Raw genomic sequence first — 15,779 nt, 5'->3', positions numbered from 1 at the left:
TAGCCTATGATGTCTAAAAGAAATAATGTTCCTCAATATAGAGTAATTTCACTTTATCTCTTTACTTCTTTTGGAATTGTTAGCTACAGACCTGAATCATTATAGGCTGTTGCCAATGTTCTTAGTTTCTCTCCAGAACTTGATAGTAAGACTCCATTGCTGAAACTTTAATCCCAGAATATGGAGAAATCAAGGTGGTGCTAACTGAATGCTTCATTCCTACTAGTTACCTTTCATAGTGCTGGAAGATGCTATGTCTATTACTGGAGGAGAAAATTAAACATTGGTCTTGTGCATTTAGAGCCTAAATAATGATTCCTCTAAGAAGACTTGGTCATTGGTGCAGTAGTGGCATGGACATCATGGGAGTCACCAACCACTTTCTGGTTGGATTTAAATCCTGCACCACATATATCTGGCACTGCTATTGGGCCAAAAAACCTTATAGCTAGATAGACCACAGGCTCTAGAAGAAGCCCATTACTATTATTCTGCTAAATAGGCATACTATTAAACTGACTCCTAATAATTTATTTTTATACCCATAGATTAAAGAATTTCACACTTACCAACTGGGAAGCTTCTATTTTTAATAGGTGGTGATTAACACAGAGTTTCACACCTGGCCAAAGTTCAGAGACTAAGATACTACAAAATATTCAGCCCTAAAAGCAACTAATATATGCCACCTCCCTTTCCCAAGGTTTTTTGGGTCATTGCAAAAGAATGGCAGAAACTTTCAGAGCTAGAGGTGGTGGATTACTACAAGGAACCAGTGTCTTCTGCTTACAGCAGGACATCTGAACATGAGGACTCACAGCAGTTGTGACAGCATGCAAAAGAATATGCAAGCTCAAAGCCAGAACAAATCCTAGTCTGGTGAAGGGAGCTGGCCATGAACTCCTACCCATAACCAATGAGCTATTGTTAATGGCCAGTTCAATGGAGAAGGAGAATCTGGTTTTTAAGAGTGTAGCCCTAGGTAACTATGCTCCAGTAGAAGGCTACATATCCAAGAATATTTGGGCTACACAAGTTGGTCTTGATTGATCAAACAAAAGAACACAAAGTGGGATGGGTAGGAAATTTTAGGAATGGATAGGTAAGTTTAGAAAGTGTTTTGGAAAGGGAATAAATATGATAAAAACATGAACATGATTCCTAGAGACTAATGTAACACTAAAAGTGATTAAAAAATTAAAAAGAATTCTAAAAAACTAGGTTTCCTTTCAACTAGGATGAATATTTCAGGGATTCTTCATTGTAATAGAAAAAAAAAAAAAAAAAACGGCATCTTGAGGACTGAGAAGATAGTTCAATCAGTGAAATGCATATGAGGCAAACATCCAAACCCAAGTTCAGTTTCCAGAACCCACATTAAAGAAAGCAAATTGGGTTATGTATGGTGACACAACTCTTTAATTTCAACCCTTCAAATGCAGAGATAGGCAGATACCTGGTGACCTCTATGAGTTCAAGGCCAGCCTAGTCAGAACTGTACAAAGAGATCCTATGTCAGAAAGAGAGGGGATAAAGGAGGGAAGAAGGGAGGAAGGGAGGGAAGGGGAAAGAAGGAGAGTGAAGTAGAGATAGATAGATAGATAGATAGATAGATAGATAGATAGATAGTGAAGAGAAAGGAGAAAGCTGGGCATGGTGCCTGCTCTTGTAATCCCTGCACTGGGAGGCAGAAACAGGTAAACACCTGGTTCTCAAACCAGTCTAGTCTATTTGTTATAGGCTAGTAAGGGTCCTGTCTCAAGACTAAAACAGAAACAAGGTGGATAGCATCTGAAGAATGATAGTGCCTAAAGTTGTAAAGTGTAAGCTCTTAGGAAGATAATTTTGCAATCATATTTATGTCCAGAAAACTTAGCAGTGTAACCCAGTTTAGTGGTGAGTTTCTTAGCCTTTGCCTTTTCCAGCTTGGCAATGCGAGCCATAGACTTAGAACCCAGGACGTTGTCTCCCCAGTGACATGAATCTCATCATATCTGTTGTTGTAATTGGTCCCAATAGCTTCTACCAGCTCATCTAGAGCACCCTGTCTTCTGAGTTAATCTGTGTGAAGGCAACAGTGGTGAATATCTTCATGTGGACCAGGCACCCCAGCCTGGCCTTTCCCTTAATGATGCAGTAGGGGGCCTGCATCTTTTGGCACAGGGCAGATAGGAAAACCACCAGTTCAATGGGGTCTACATCACAGGCAGTCACCACCAACTGAGTCTTCTTGTTCTCCACCAAGGTGGTGACTGTATTGACCCCTACTTGGAGGACAGGTAGTCTTTTAGTTGGGATGCCCTCTTTGCCAGCAGATCTCTTCTCAGCACAGGCCAGTAGCTTTTGCTTCTTCTCCTGCTTTGTCACTGACCTGTACTTGAGGGCAAGCTTAAGCAGCAAGGTAGCTGTTTGCCTGTCCAGGGCTGGATGAACTGGTTAATGGCAGGAAGTTCTTTGAGCTGCTTATAGAAGATGGCCCTTTGCCACTGCAGCTTGATGTAGTGGGGCCATTTGGCTAAGAGTGTGAGATATGATTTAGGCTGGATGTCCTGCCCAATGATGAAGTTCTTGGGCTTTTTCTCAAACAAAAGATTGACCAACTTTTTGGTCTCCTGTTTCTTCATGATGACAGGGGCCAGGGCCACCTTCCCCTTGGCTTTCATTCCTTTCGGCATTTTGCTTGGCTGGAGGAAAAAGATGAAGTATAATTTTTAAAGATTTCATACATATCACAGGCAGTTTCCATCATAACTGTAGTATGATGGAACAGAATGTCTCTTCAGATGTTCATTATTGTAAACCAGGGATTCACTCAGAATGTTCCAGGTTATATTTTTTGAACAAACACTATTTGTAGAAGATTCAACTGAACTTTAAAGATGGAGACTACTAATTTACACTCACTTTCTGTTCTGATTAATAATCATTTACAAGGTGTAGGAAAAATATTTATCATCTTACTACAATTTGGCCTATTTGTGGCTCAAACTTACCTTTTTCATATTCTTTATATCTCTGAATATTAAAAGGTGAAATTCAGAACTCCACATTGGAAAGGGCTGAGGGACATTTTTCATACACACAGAACACTTTACTCATGGTTGAGACTGGAAACCTTAGAAGCCAAATCAGGATGCACCAATGAATCCACTGCATCATAAAAATTCAGATCAATTGCCAAGCAATTAATGAGAACATCTGCTTATTTTGAAGGTCTTAATGACCAAATCTGTTGACTTCCAATGCATCTCAATTAGCATGAGAAATCTGACTGGTGTTCATACATAAGCATTACCCTGTGATGTAAGGTTTACCTTCGTATATAGTTTAAGATTACTGACAATCACACTTCTTGACTTGCACTGGGACTCCTGTAGCAACACAAACACATGTGATTTGGGGTAGAATGTATTCAGCATGTATGAGTAATGTTATTACCTCTACTACAAGGTTTACGTTGCCATTTAGATGTCACACTACCTTTGCTGCAATTTATAGACATTCATCTTTTCAAATATGTGGAATCTCTCATCTTAAAAAGACCTGCTTGTTATATATTTGCTTTAGTGCTCATATATTTGCTCAGGGAGCAAAGCCAATGTGCACTGAAGATTAAATTAACAGAAGTGAAGGTGGTGATTAAAGATTCAGAATCATCTGACTTGTGACTGATTTGGTCTCCTTTCACCTCATTTCTTAGGAAATAATTGTAGCTTGAAATAAAGTTTTATTGTAAATTAGTGTTCACTGATGCTGATACCTTCATCCCTCTTTCTAATACATTCTTTTGTGTACAATGATATTCAGCATCTGTTGCATGTTAACTCTTTGTGAGATTTCTAAGCTGGAGTATAGGAAGAGGAACTTTAAGGAGCTGGAGGCACTCAGTTAATAAAGAGCTGACTGTGCCAGCATGAAGACCCAAGTTCAATATTCAGCACCCATGACAAAATGCAGACACGGCTGTGTGTGCTTATCAGGCAAATGCTAGGAGCAGGAGACAGGAGGTTCTCTGGAGTTCCCTCACAAGCCAATGTAGCAGAATCAGTGAGCTCCAGGTTGCTGGAAAACTATCTTCCATCATTTCACCTTAAAGTGAAACCACAACTAAGCAACATGCAAATTAGAGAATTAGAGTTCAAAACCCCATGAATTCATTGACAACATTCTCAGTATTCAAAGAACTACACAATCTAGATTTTTTACTTTGAGGAGACCAAGTCAGAATCTATCACTCTGCTTGTGTGTAGTTCAGCCATGTCCCCATCTTTCCAGGGTGACTGACTTCTGTGACACGTCTAGCAACAGACACAGCTCCTCTTCTGAAGTGCTTGTCTGTGCAAATCTTCAGAACTACACAAAAGCCATGCAAAGTGATCTCAGGTGCTAAGACTCACCCAAACCTTCTCAGTGGCCAATGATGCATACTCTAATGAGAAGCAGAGACAAACATAAAACCAAAGTCCATCCATAAGCCATCTATGCAGGTACAGAACTGCTAAAATCAAGTTGTAGGGGCTCCCTGAAGGTAAAGAATATAGAGAGGAAGGGACTTATGATGGGAAGTTATCATCTGAGAGGATGTCTGAGGAATAGCAAGGCTTATTCTACAAGTGGGAGGAGGAGACAGTCTCTTACCTCAAGTTCTAGAGATATGTGACTGTGGTGGTTTGGAATATGCTTGGCCCAGGGACTGGTGTTACTAGGGTTTGTGGCCTTGTTGGAGGAGGTGTGTCATTATTGGGGTGGGCTTTGGGACCCTTCTTCTAGCTGCCTGTAAGTCAGTTTCTCCTGGCTGCAGTTGGGTCAAGATTCTAAGCATTGTGTCTGCCAGAATACTGCTATGCTTCCCGCCATGATATTAATGGACTGAGCCTCTGAAACTGTAAGCTAGCCCCAATTCAATGTTGTCCCTTATAAGAGTTACCTTGGTCATGGTGTCTCTTCACAGCAATGGAAATGCTACTAAGACAGAAGTTGGTACCAGGAATCACAGCAGATAAAAACCAAGCTCCTGGTTCCATTGGGAAAGCAATGTTGCAACTCAGGGATAGTCATGCTACCTACACTGAGTCCCAGCAAATGGCTGGCTAAGGCTTCTGGCTCTTTCTCTCATTCAAAAATAGGGTCAGAAACCAAAGTAAAGCTGGATACAACCAAAGTGTAAGCAATGTTGTTGAACTTGACAATCAGTGGAGAAGCAGATTTTATGCAAACACAACCTGAAAGATAGTGAAGACACGGGCATCTTGTACTTCAGTTAGGTCAAAGCAGCTCATTATATGCCACTGCAGTTCTTCTGTTCAGTTATCATGAAATAGGGAAGTATATTATTCATTTTTTAAAGACAAAACATAGAAATTCCTGTAGTCTAGCCAGTAACATTAGCAGGAACTTGCTATGAGCAAGAATATATATATATATATATACATATATATATATATATATATATTAGAATTTAAAAACCATGTGTTCTTGCTTTGGCCTCCCAGTTTAGCCTCTCCCAATGAGAGAATTTGCCTTCTATACACACATGAGGGTTAACTGTCCAAAGACAATAACTATGCCAAGTGAGATTACACTGAGATTAATAAATACGCAGTTCTTGGCTGCTGTTCCTCTGGTCACCTCCCCTGGTAAATCACAAATTGATTATAACATGCATTCCCACTGAGCTGGCATAAGTCCTCAGTCTCTTTTCAAATACCCTGCTTTAAAAGCCAATCAGTTGAAGTTGACCCTGGAAATGAAGTGCATCTGCCTTCCTTTGATTGGGTCTTTGCTGCCAATTGTCCCATGGATGAGACTCTGAGTGGAGGCAGAGCATCCATGTGGAGCTTAGAACCTGGAAGATAGCCAGCCAAGAAAATCTCTACTGGAATGTATTTTAAGGTGTTAATTTGTCTTGATTCCTCCTACTCGTCATACCTTTTTCAAGTAGATAGCCGACTTAGTTACTTATAATTTCCTGTCTGTGGGGTTTGTTTCTGTTTCTATTTCTTGCTGGACTAAAACCATAAAATGTAACTGCACCTCTCATCTTCTGTAAATATTAAACTGAATGAAAAGATTCTTTCCTGTCTGCTGGGAAAGGAAGTAAAGAAGATTGCTAGTTCCCGAGCCATATGGGTGGGAGTACACACATCATCTGTGCAGTTCAAGAAGCCCAGAAAAAAGGACAAGGAAGGGCCACAAGAAGAAAGGAAGTAACCTGGGTCTAGTCATAGAAGAGGTGTCAGCATCACCTGCCTAAAGGATGGGAGGAAGGAAAAGTGGCTACCTGTGAATGAAAGCAGGAGTCCTATAGAGAGCCTGGAAGTAGCAGAGTCCATTGGGGTGCAGACAAACCAGCCCATACAAGCCAACAGCATAGAGGGGAAACAAGCACCTTCTACTTCACTCTCGCCTCTCACTCCTCTGTTCCTGGGGCTTCCTGTGGCTAAAAGAAATAAGAAGCTGAACCTAAGGTCAAAGAAGCCTGTTTCCATCATTTGTGAAGCAGTGTCTGGGAAAGGACAGGGCTCAGATAGAAGAGTAAATGTAATGGACGTGTCTGTCATTGGCCAGATCATTTCCTTTCAGCATTCACTCTTGCCTTAACTTGAGGGGAAAATGGTTTGCATTGCCCACAGAGGATATGTGAAGCTTTGCCAACTGCTGCCCCACCAGAAATCCATTTGTACCTATGCCCCAAATCTAGAATACCAGTCACAATTGGCGTTCTACATTAAGACACTAAAAAAACAATGGGGGAGGAAACAAAGTATGTAACACATGGCTGGGTAGTTGATCATACTGTCTAATTACCAAGGCTTGTATGTTTCATTGATTGATCATCAGTTTTCCTTGCCAGTCCTTCAGTTCGATGGGTTTCTCTACCTGATAAAATTATTCAGACTTCACTTCACTCACTGAGCTCTTTATGTTTTTCTTTATTTTATCCTCATGGCATTTTTCACTATTGAGATCTTTTGGGAAGGAGTCCTAAGAAGCATCCACTGAGCCTGCTGGACAGAAGGCAGAGACTTGCTCATCCCCAGTGAGTAGCAGTGGGCCTGTTTCCATTTCCCCATTTATAAATATTTTGTGCACTATAGACAAGGAGTATAATGTTGTTCTCCTCTGATTTTTGGTTCAGTATCATGGAAAGTTTAGTTTCTGATTAACCATGATCTATCTCTGCTACCTGGTAGAGACACTTCTTTGCTAAGTACGAAAACCTCTAAGCTTCTTGAAATAAGCATTGTAAAATAGGAAGCGAGAGTTAATTGTGAGATTCTCATCCTTGCACCTCAATTCTGAGATCCATGTTTTCTGGCTATGGGTGAGACGATGCCAAGATTGTTTTTAAGGGAATTTATTGGTTTCAGTATTGAAAGATAGTGTCTCTCAACTAGCACTGTTACCAAGTCTTCAGCAGGACCCTTAGTGCCCTATGGAACAAGCTGCTTCTGGATGTTACTGCCTATGATGAGGTATGTCCTGTGGGCACAAGACCATTACTGCATTTCTTTTGTTATAAAATACAGTTCCCGGATAGAGGTGATACTCTAATGCATTTCATGGCAAAGTGGAATTATGTCCCCCAGATGGTACCCCTTATAGGTGAGTATTAAGGAATATCTTCTGTTGGGCCAGGGAAGTGTGACCAAAAATGGCATTTATAACATTCTATATTCAACACAATGGGTATTTTTCTTAACTGTGGGCATAATATGCTTTAAACACCCTGTCCATAAGGAAACTCAGGGCAGTCAGCAGTCAACTTCCATCAACTTTCTAGTTACAGAAATCTCCTAAACTTCCTTGAGTTTCATCTCTCATCTTTAGACATTTAGATGATTGGTGAGGACATCTCAGGTAGTGAATACCATTGGCTAACCAAGATTCAGTTAGCATCGCCTAACCTGTGAAATGACCCTTCATCATGCGCTTTGAGCTGCTGCGCAGAACTGTTCTGAATCCTATTAAGAGAGGGTTAGAAATAAATTACCTGAGGCTGAGGCAGTGCAATAAAGTTTTACACAGCTATGAAACAATACTATAAATGTGATTATCTTCCCTGACATATAAATATAAACTCCTTTTGTCTCAAGTAGAGGACAGCTACACCAATCAGGCCAGTCACTGTACACAAGGTGGCAGGAGCTGGGACTGAAACTTTTGCTGTGATTGGCTTTAGTACCAGAGTGAGCTCATTATAGTTTACTACCCTATTTCATAAGCCATCTGTGTTTTGTGCCTAGTAATCTAGACAAATAAAAGTATTTATAAGAGCCTCACTCTGTATCTGTCAAGTCCTTGATGACTGAAGCAGTTGTGCTCCATGGGATGAATTGTGTGACTATCTTCATATTGGGGGTGCCTTCAGTATTATTCATTTGGTTCTTCCCCCAAGACTGTCAGAAAGCCAATATGAATATCTTAGGACTTACCAAGCGCAGCTACTTGTACAGTTTACCCTGGGCTTTCAGTCCTGTCAGGTCCTGATATCTGTGAGCTCCTGTTTTGATTGGCTGATCTTTGCGGATTTCTTCAGTCTCTCAGGATGACATAAATTAAGGATCTATCTCCAACAACCTTTAGGAGGTTGTTTTATATCCCTTCCTGGTGTACTGTCTGGTTTTTTTTTCTTTTACTTTTTCTTTTTTGTTAATCTGATACAAACCTAAATATATCTGGAAGAAAGAATCTTAATTGAGAAAATGCCCATAAAAGATTGCCTTTATTCAACTCTTTGGGGTATTTTCTTAATTAGTGAGTGATATGGGAAAGCCCATTTCAAGAGGCCATATTTTATAGTAGAATTAGTCTAGCACTAGGCTCTTTCCCACAGGATACTGAAATAGAGATAATAAAATATAGACCTCTCTTCCCTCCTATGATTTTTGAATTTTAAAGGTGCTACACAAACTTGAATAAAATATTTGGGTTTTGAGTCCAGTTTCTGCTACAGAACTTTTTCTACCTTTAGAAATTTTGGAAAAATACTTCTTTTGTTTTATTAAGGCAATTCTTGGATAAATAGTAGTTAATGAAACGCTAAACCACCATTAGTTTCGGCCTGTAAGTTTACCGTCCACTGGGAGGTAAGAAGAGCAGGGTGTTGGCTTAATGGGGTGTGCTCACATGATAAAGGCTCATCCCTGAGCTACAAGGTTTCCAAAGCTGTCAGGTTGGTCAACACAGACATGTGTTTCAGGATGGTTTTACTCAACTTGATAGAAGCAGAAGGTCCAGCATTTAAGACTCATGTACATTAAACTTTGTATAGCTCTTCATAGAGTTGCTTATAGAGGATCAGATGTCCTGTTTGGACCTCCTCTGCCAATGGGCACACATGTATGCAGCACACACACACACACACACACACACACACACACAAGTAGGCAAAACACACACACACACACACACACACACACATAAAAATAAATACAACTTTTAAAAATCATTCTTTGTAATTAAGCTGCAAAAGTAAGTGTGTTGTCAGATCAGGAAGTCATCATGCAAGCTTCTGATTTGTAGCCGAGCCAGAGGGAAGTTGTTATTAATATGCAATTCTACTGCCTGGGACTGTCATCTGAGTTGGGGCAGGTTAGGTGAGACTTAGTCCTTAGCTTTTAGATTGTGTGCTGTTTTGGTAAATGTCAGAATTGGAACAAATGATGAAACACTTCATTAGAATATTAGTCATCTGGAGAAAAGGTCCTCCATACCTGGCCACAGAAGTATTGAGTATGAGAACAGGGAATGATTATTGGTACTTTTCTCTTGTGAGGCTTTCAATATTTGAAAATCAAAGATATAATTTACTAAGACTGAATAAGAGAAAAATAATACAGTGACTCAATAGATACAGAGAAGTACTTTATAAAATCCAGAATCTACCTATGATTAAGAATAGAACTGTGAAAGTTAAAAAAAAATTTTTTTGGAATAAAGTAGCTTAAGATACCAAATTTAGTGGGGACCTGAAAATCTGTTTTAAAGTGAACTTTAAAATGAAACATTATTATTATTATTACTATTATTATTATTACTATTATTATTATTATTATGTGTGTGACATATTTGTTGGGGATGCAAATGTGTATATCTGCCAGAAGGCAACTTAGTCCTTACCTTCCTCTATGTCTGGGGAATCAAACCCAGGCTATCGGACTTCCTGGCAACACCTCTGAGCCACCTTGCTGATCATCAAAAGTGAACTTTAAAAATCTCTATCTTTTCCTGGTCATGGTGGCACACACCTTTAATCTCAGGACTTGGGAGGCAGAAATAGGAGAATCTCTGTGAGTTTGAGACCAGCCTGGTCTACAAAATGAGTTCCAGGACAGCTAAGGCAGTTACACAGAAAAATTCTCTTGAAAAACAAACAAACAAACAAACAAACAAGCAAGCAAACAAACTCTATCTTTCTCCTCCATGCTACCTTTCATTATTCATAAAAAATCACATTGAGAGGTACCTTAGATGGTAATCTAAAGCAACTGAAATTTAAAAGTAGGCAAAAACCCCAATATTTTCATGACATCGAGATAGAAAATCTTATTCTTGGATTCTTTAAAAAAGTTTTTTCTAGCTAGTACAAATACATTTTGTTCTTTTGTTTGTTGTTTGTGTATATGTGAATGGTTGTGTGTGGTATGTATGTGTAAGTGTGGTTTCATGCACTCATGTGTGCACATGTAGATGGCAAAAGTCAGTGATGTGTGACTTCCTCTGTCTTTCCACCTTATATATCCAGGTAGGTACTCTTACCTGGCATTTTTTGTGGGTTCTGGGAATCTGAACTTAGGTCCTCATGTTTGTTTAGCAAGCACTGTACCCACAGGATCACCTTCCCAGTTCCTCCAGATCATTTTTTTTTTTAAAGTTTAATAACGAGCAAAAGGCTTGGATGGATTTCACAAAATAAAATATCCACATAGGCCCCACCCTCAATACTGAAAGATTATTTAAAAATGGAAGTTACAATAAGAATGCAATGTTATCACACACCTACCAGAAAGACTGACATCCAAAATCTGATGATGCATCATGTTTGTGAGGGTGGAAATAACCGGGAAGTCCTTCCACCCACCTCACAGCATGTGCTCAAGCGAAGCCACTGGTTTACTGATGCAGTTTTTCTGTACCTTTCAAAGCTAGCCATTTCCTGTGACTCAGAAATTCTACTCAGCAGAAAGGAGGACTTGAATTCCCAGACAAAGCAACAACCTGCTCAAGGGTGGCTAGAATAGCTTTATTCATAATTGTCCCAAACTGGGAACAACACAAGCGTTCGTTGACTCTATACTGAAGAAACAACCAGTGTTTTATCCATACACTATGGTTATATACATCAATCAAAATCAGCCCCTGATAGAATCCCACATCGCTGTCTTCTAGATGTGATGCTGAGTGAAGTTACTCAGAGACTCAAGATCTTAGTGTTTTGTTCTATTTATAAATCCCCAGTGCTGCTCAAACTGTGTTGAGAGAAGTCAGTACGGTGGTGAACTTGGTCGGCAAGATAATAAAAAGGAAGAAGGTGTGAAGAAGCCTACATTTCTTGATAGAAAGAAAATATTCTACCAAAAAATATTTTTCTGATGGCCTCCAGAGGGTACAATGTATTTAAAATTTCTCAAGCTCTGTACTTTATCGTAAATTTTTCTTAAGCTTTCCTGAAGTTATAACTCAATTTTAAAAAAATTACTTGAAAATGTATGAAGACAGTATGCTAGGAAGCATAGTAGTTATGTCCATAGATTATTAATTAGATCTGTAGACATCAACAAAGGCTCTGCTGTAGCTTGCTACTGCAGAATCATCTGTCTAGCAGACATGCTCCTCTCCTATGGGGGTAGCAGAAAGGGGCTGTTCTCATTTTCCCATCTCCTTTTCCTTTGGTTATTTATATAGCAACAAAGCAACCAGACAGATCTAAACCCACACAGTCTGCCTCTAGCATCTGTGCAGTGAATTACTGTACTCAGATTGTCCTCCAGACCACTGTGCAATGAGGTGGTTCCTGTACGCCATTTGTATTTTATGAGTCTGAGATTCCTCTTGTTGATTCTTAATAAACAAGAACATACAGAATGATTTACTTTCATGTCTTCTTTGCACAGAACTGTAAGTTTTCAGAGTTGCATGTCAGGTATTAATAAAAAAAGATAAATGGAATTGTGAGGCTGGTTTGATATTTCTAATTCTATGTTCAGATTAGGCAGACCAAGTAAGCCATCATTTATCTTTTTGAGAGAGCATACAGTCTGTTCCATGTGGTAAAATGATAACTACTATGTGTGAACAAAGCTCTCTGCCCATAAAATATTCATATCACTATACCTCTGAATATTTGTTTCCTGGAAAATGTTTCATCCTTCCTTCATCACTGCAATATTCTCAAGAATCTCTCCCTGATTGAAAAAATAATAAAATAGAAACAATAACTATAAAATCCTAATCTTGCAGATGATTCAGTCATGCACATTGCTAAATACCTAATAAAGTCCCATTTTGACAATGCTTGGGTCAACTCTATTCTCTTCTGCACAGATTCTATTATTCTCTGTATCAATGGCATCTTATGGTACCTGGGATGTGAGAGTGCTCTTATTCCTGATTTATCTCTATTGCCTTTCATAAACTTGAGGAAGATGGACAACACAGCTAGCTGCACATGTGGCAATCTTTCACTTATACTTGTCTAATGAGTGGGTCTTGAACTATGTTAAGCAAGTTTGGTAAGGGTTGAATAATACACTTCATTTGGTCCTTCCAAATTTTGCACTGTTATTGTTTAAAATGATTTGATCTTATCCACAAGGTCACAGGACTGAAGGTCAGAGAAAGTAGTTGATGTTGCTTTTATTTTTTATAACCTGAATTTTCTTAGATAATTGGTAAAATTTCTAAATGGCAAGTGAGAGCCTTCTCACTTCATAGTGAACATAGCTTTATAGCCATTTGTTCTGTCCATGTAGCTTCCTTTAATTTAATGTTTTCGGTGTTAGATTTTCTTTGTTAGTCTGAGGAGACGAGCTGTTTTGATGAACTCATCCTGTTCTTTACATTTTCCTCACAAGTGTAGGTTTCTATGCTCCAGTGACTTTTCTCTGTAGGCCAGAACAATCTAGCAGCATTTTTACTCTTATAAATGATGTGCCAGATGGATACTTGAGCAGAAATGATATATAGGCACTTAATTATTACATAAATGAGACACAAGATAGGGAGTCAATTGAAGTTAAGTCTTCGATTACAGTAAATTTATCAAATTAAGAAGGTTAGCTGTTGGTTTCTCTAAAGCTTTCTTTTTTATCCTTCACTTGATCATGATTTGGAGAGTCTACGGAAAATTGATTTTGAGACTGTTTGACTTCAGAATTGCATATGTTAGTTTATTCAGCCACTATGAGATGAATAGCTACTACTATGAAGTACCAGGGACTCAGATTAATGCTATCCATTCTCTCATGGGCCCTGGGAGACACATGATTATAGAGTGAAGACATATAGTCAGTTCTATAATATAGATTTTGTTGGATTAAGGTTGAAGATATATTGAAAAGAAAAAAATTATTAAGTAAGATTATGAAAGTCTTTGTAGGAACTGATATAGCCTACATACTCAAAAGACTCATTCGAACCCTCTGTGTGGATAAAGAGGAGAGCTCATGTGAAGGTGAAAAAGTGGATGAGTGTTTGGTTAATTGAAATTCTTCACACACACACACACACACACACACACACACACACACACACACACACACACACCACTTTACTATTATTGAAAATGGTCTTGGTTCCAAAGATGGCACAATTTGAATCCCAAAAAGGATAATAACATATGTGTATTAAAAAGATACCAAATATCCCCAGCACAAAAAGTAAGGGTTGAAGTATGATTGAGGGGGGAGGAGATCCAAGAATTTATACCATACTGGCTTTAGTCATTCACACATAGGTATTACTAAGACACCAAGTTATTTTTCTACAACTCTATGAATCAAAGAGTTAAGTATCCTGCCTCCTTTTACAGATTATGTTTTAGGATCCTTCAGTTAAAAGTTCTCCAGTTGAATTCCAGTAATAAATGTAGAAGGAAGCAAGGAATCCAAATACTTTACTGGTAGACTGTAAGATTTAACAGTCCTCACTCACTCGGGTACTAAAGCCACTTGATGAAAGGGTGACAGTGGGTTTTATAAAGGATGGGTCTGTGAGAAATAATGTGATCCAGACACTGTGGTCTCCTCATGCAAACATAAAGTAGTAAAGATTCCCAACTGTGAGATTCTTTTGGAAAGAAAACTAATAATATAGAGAAAACTGAATCTGGGGGCTTTGGATGGCCAGTTTCCAAGAACAGCAAAGGGTGGACATGCTAGTACTCACTCATTTCTTCAATAAATATTTTTCATTAAAGAGAAAAAAAAGCTCCTTAGAAGAAATGGTTGTAATAAGATTTCTCTTACCGTAATAAATCTGTGAGATAATCAGCTTATAAAGAGAAAAGAGTGACCCAGGATGACGGTCTTAGACTTCTCTGCTTATGCTTGATTAACCTGTGGCTTTGAACCTATGACAGACAATATGGCAGGAGTACATGGTGGGGCAATCAGTTCACTTCATGACTAGAAAAAAAAGGAAAGAGAGAGAGAGAGAGAGAGAGAGAGAGAGAGAGAGAGAGAGAGAGAACTCCATCTGTTTATGGGGCCACTGATTTCCAATAGTGCTGTCATCTGGGATTAAACCTTAGCACGTGAGCCTTTATAAGGGAACATTCCAGTTCCAACTATGGCAAAAAGGTACCTATCATATGTAATGTGTCTACTTTCTTGACTAACTTGTGAAAATACAAATGCAAGTGGTACTTCAGAGAGTCTCTCCGATGGTATAAATGAAAAGGAATTAATGTGTATGTGTAGTGCTAGAGTAATAGAAATACAAAAATGTAAATCTTCACTAATACTACATATTGAAAAAAATGTATAAGTGAAATATAAATTTTCCTGATAATAAGCTGCATCACTGCTCCAGCCTCTCAGAATCCTCAAGGGGAGGATTTGTGTGTGAGTGCTGTATCCAGGAAGTTCCCCGGGACACTGGAGTGGGAATGTGGCAGAAGAGAAGGACAGAGCCTGCAAGCAGTCAATAAGGGTGTGGTTTCAGTTACTAAGTTCCAGGTAACTTCAGTTTCCTTCACAGCAGAGTCTTAGAAGTCTGCTCTGCTTCTTCTTAGCAGAAATCAGGAAAGCATCTAGGAAACCACTCTTCTCTTCGGACAGTCGGGTTTCCTGGAGCCTTTGGGAAGACAATGGCTTCCAGTTAATTATGCATCTCCACTCCCTCACCACACCACCTTTGCTTCTGTCTTCTGGCCAGCTCTGGAGATCTGTTCTTTGAAGGTCAATTTGTTTATTTGAGGGCACCAGACATAGATTTCAGTATTGCATGCCTTGGAAGTAAGCAGTCTATCAGCCAAACTGTATCCAAGCCCTGAACTGTGTCGATATGTCACATCTAAGAACTGCTTTGCCTGAAATAAGAGAACTATGCTCCCAGACCTTCATGGGTATGTATCACTGACTGTAAAGGTTACACCTGAAGATCCAAACTCTCACTACAGGTCTCAAAAGAGTAGTTAAAGGTACAGAGTTTGGGAGATAACAACACATCCAAGCCTGGAGAAGGGTAAACAGAAATACTCAGAGGAACTTGTGAATCCAGAAAAGAAAGACCAGGGTGATCAGTGCAAGAAGATGAACACAGCTAGCTCATTACTA

General features: G+C 39.2%; 1 pseudogene; it reads right to left on the bottom strand.

Annotated features, from left to right (window-relative positions):
* Positions 1-2,034: 2,034 nt before the first annotated feature.
* On the bottom strand, positions 2,035-2,675 carry LOC117710046 (large ribosomal subunit protein eL8 pseudogene; annotated as a pseudogene).
* Positions 2,676-15,779: the final 13,104 nt, after the last annotated feature.

The sequence above is a fragment of the Arvicanthis niloticus genome, chromosome 1 (genome assembly GCF_011762505.2).
Source record: "Arvicanthis niloticus isolate mArvNil1 chromosome 1, mArvNil1.pat.X, whole genome shotgun sequence".
Taxonomy (NCBI): domain Eukaryota; kingdom Metazoa; phylum Chordata; class Mammalia; order Rodentia; family Muridae; genus Arvicanthis; species Arvicanthis niloticus.
This window is presented reverse-complemented; position numbering and strand designations above follow the sequence as displayed.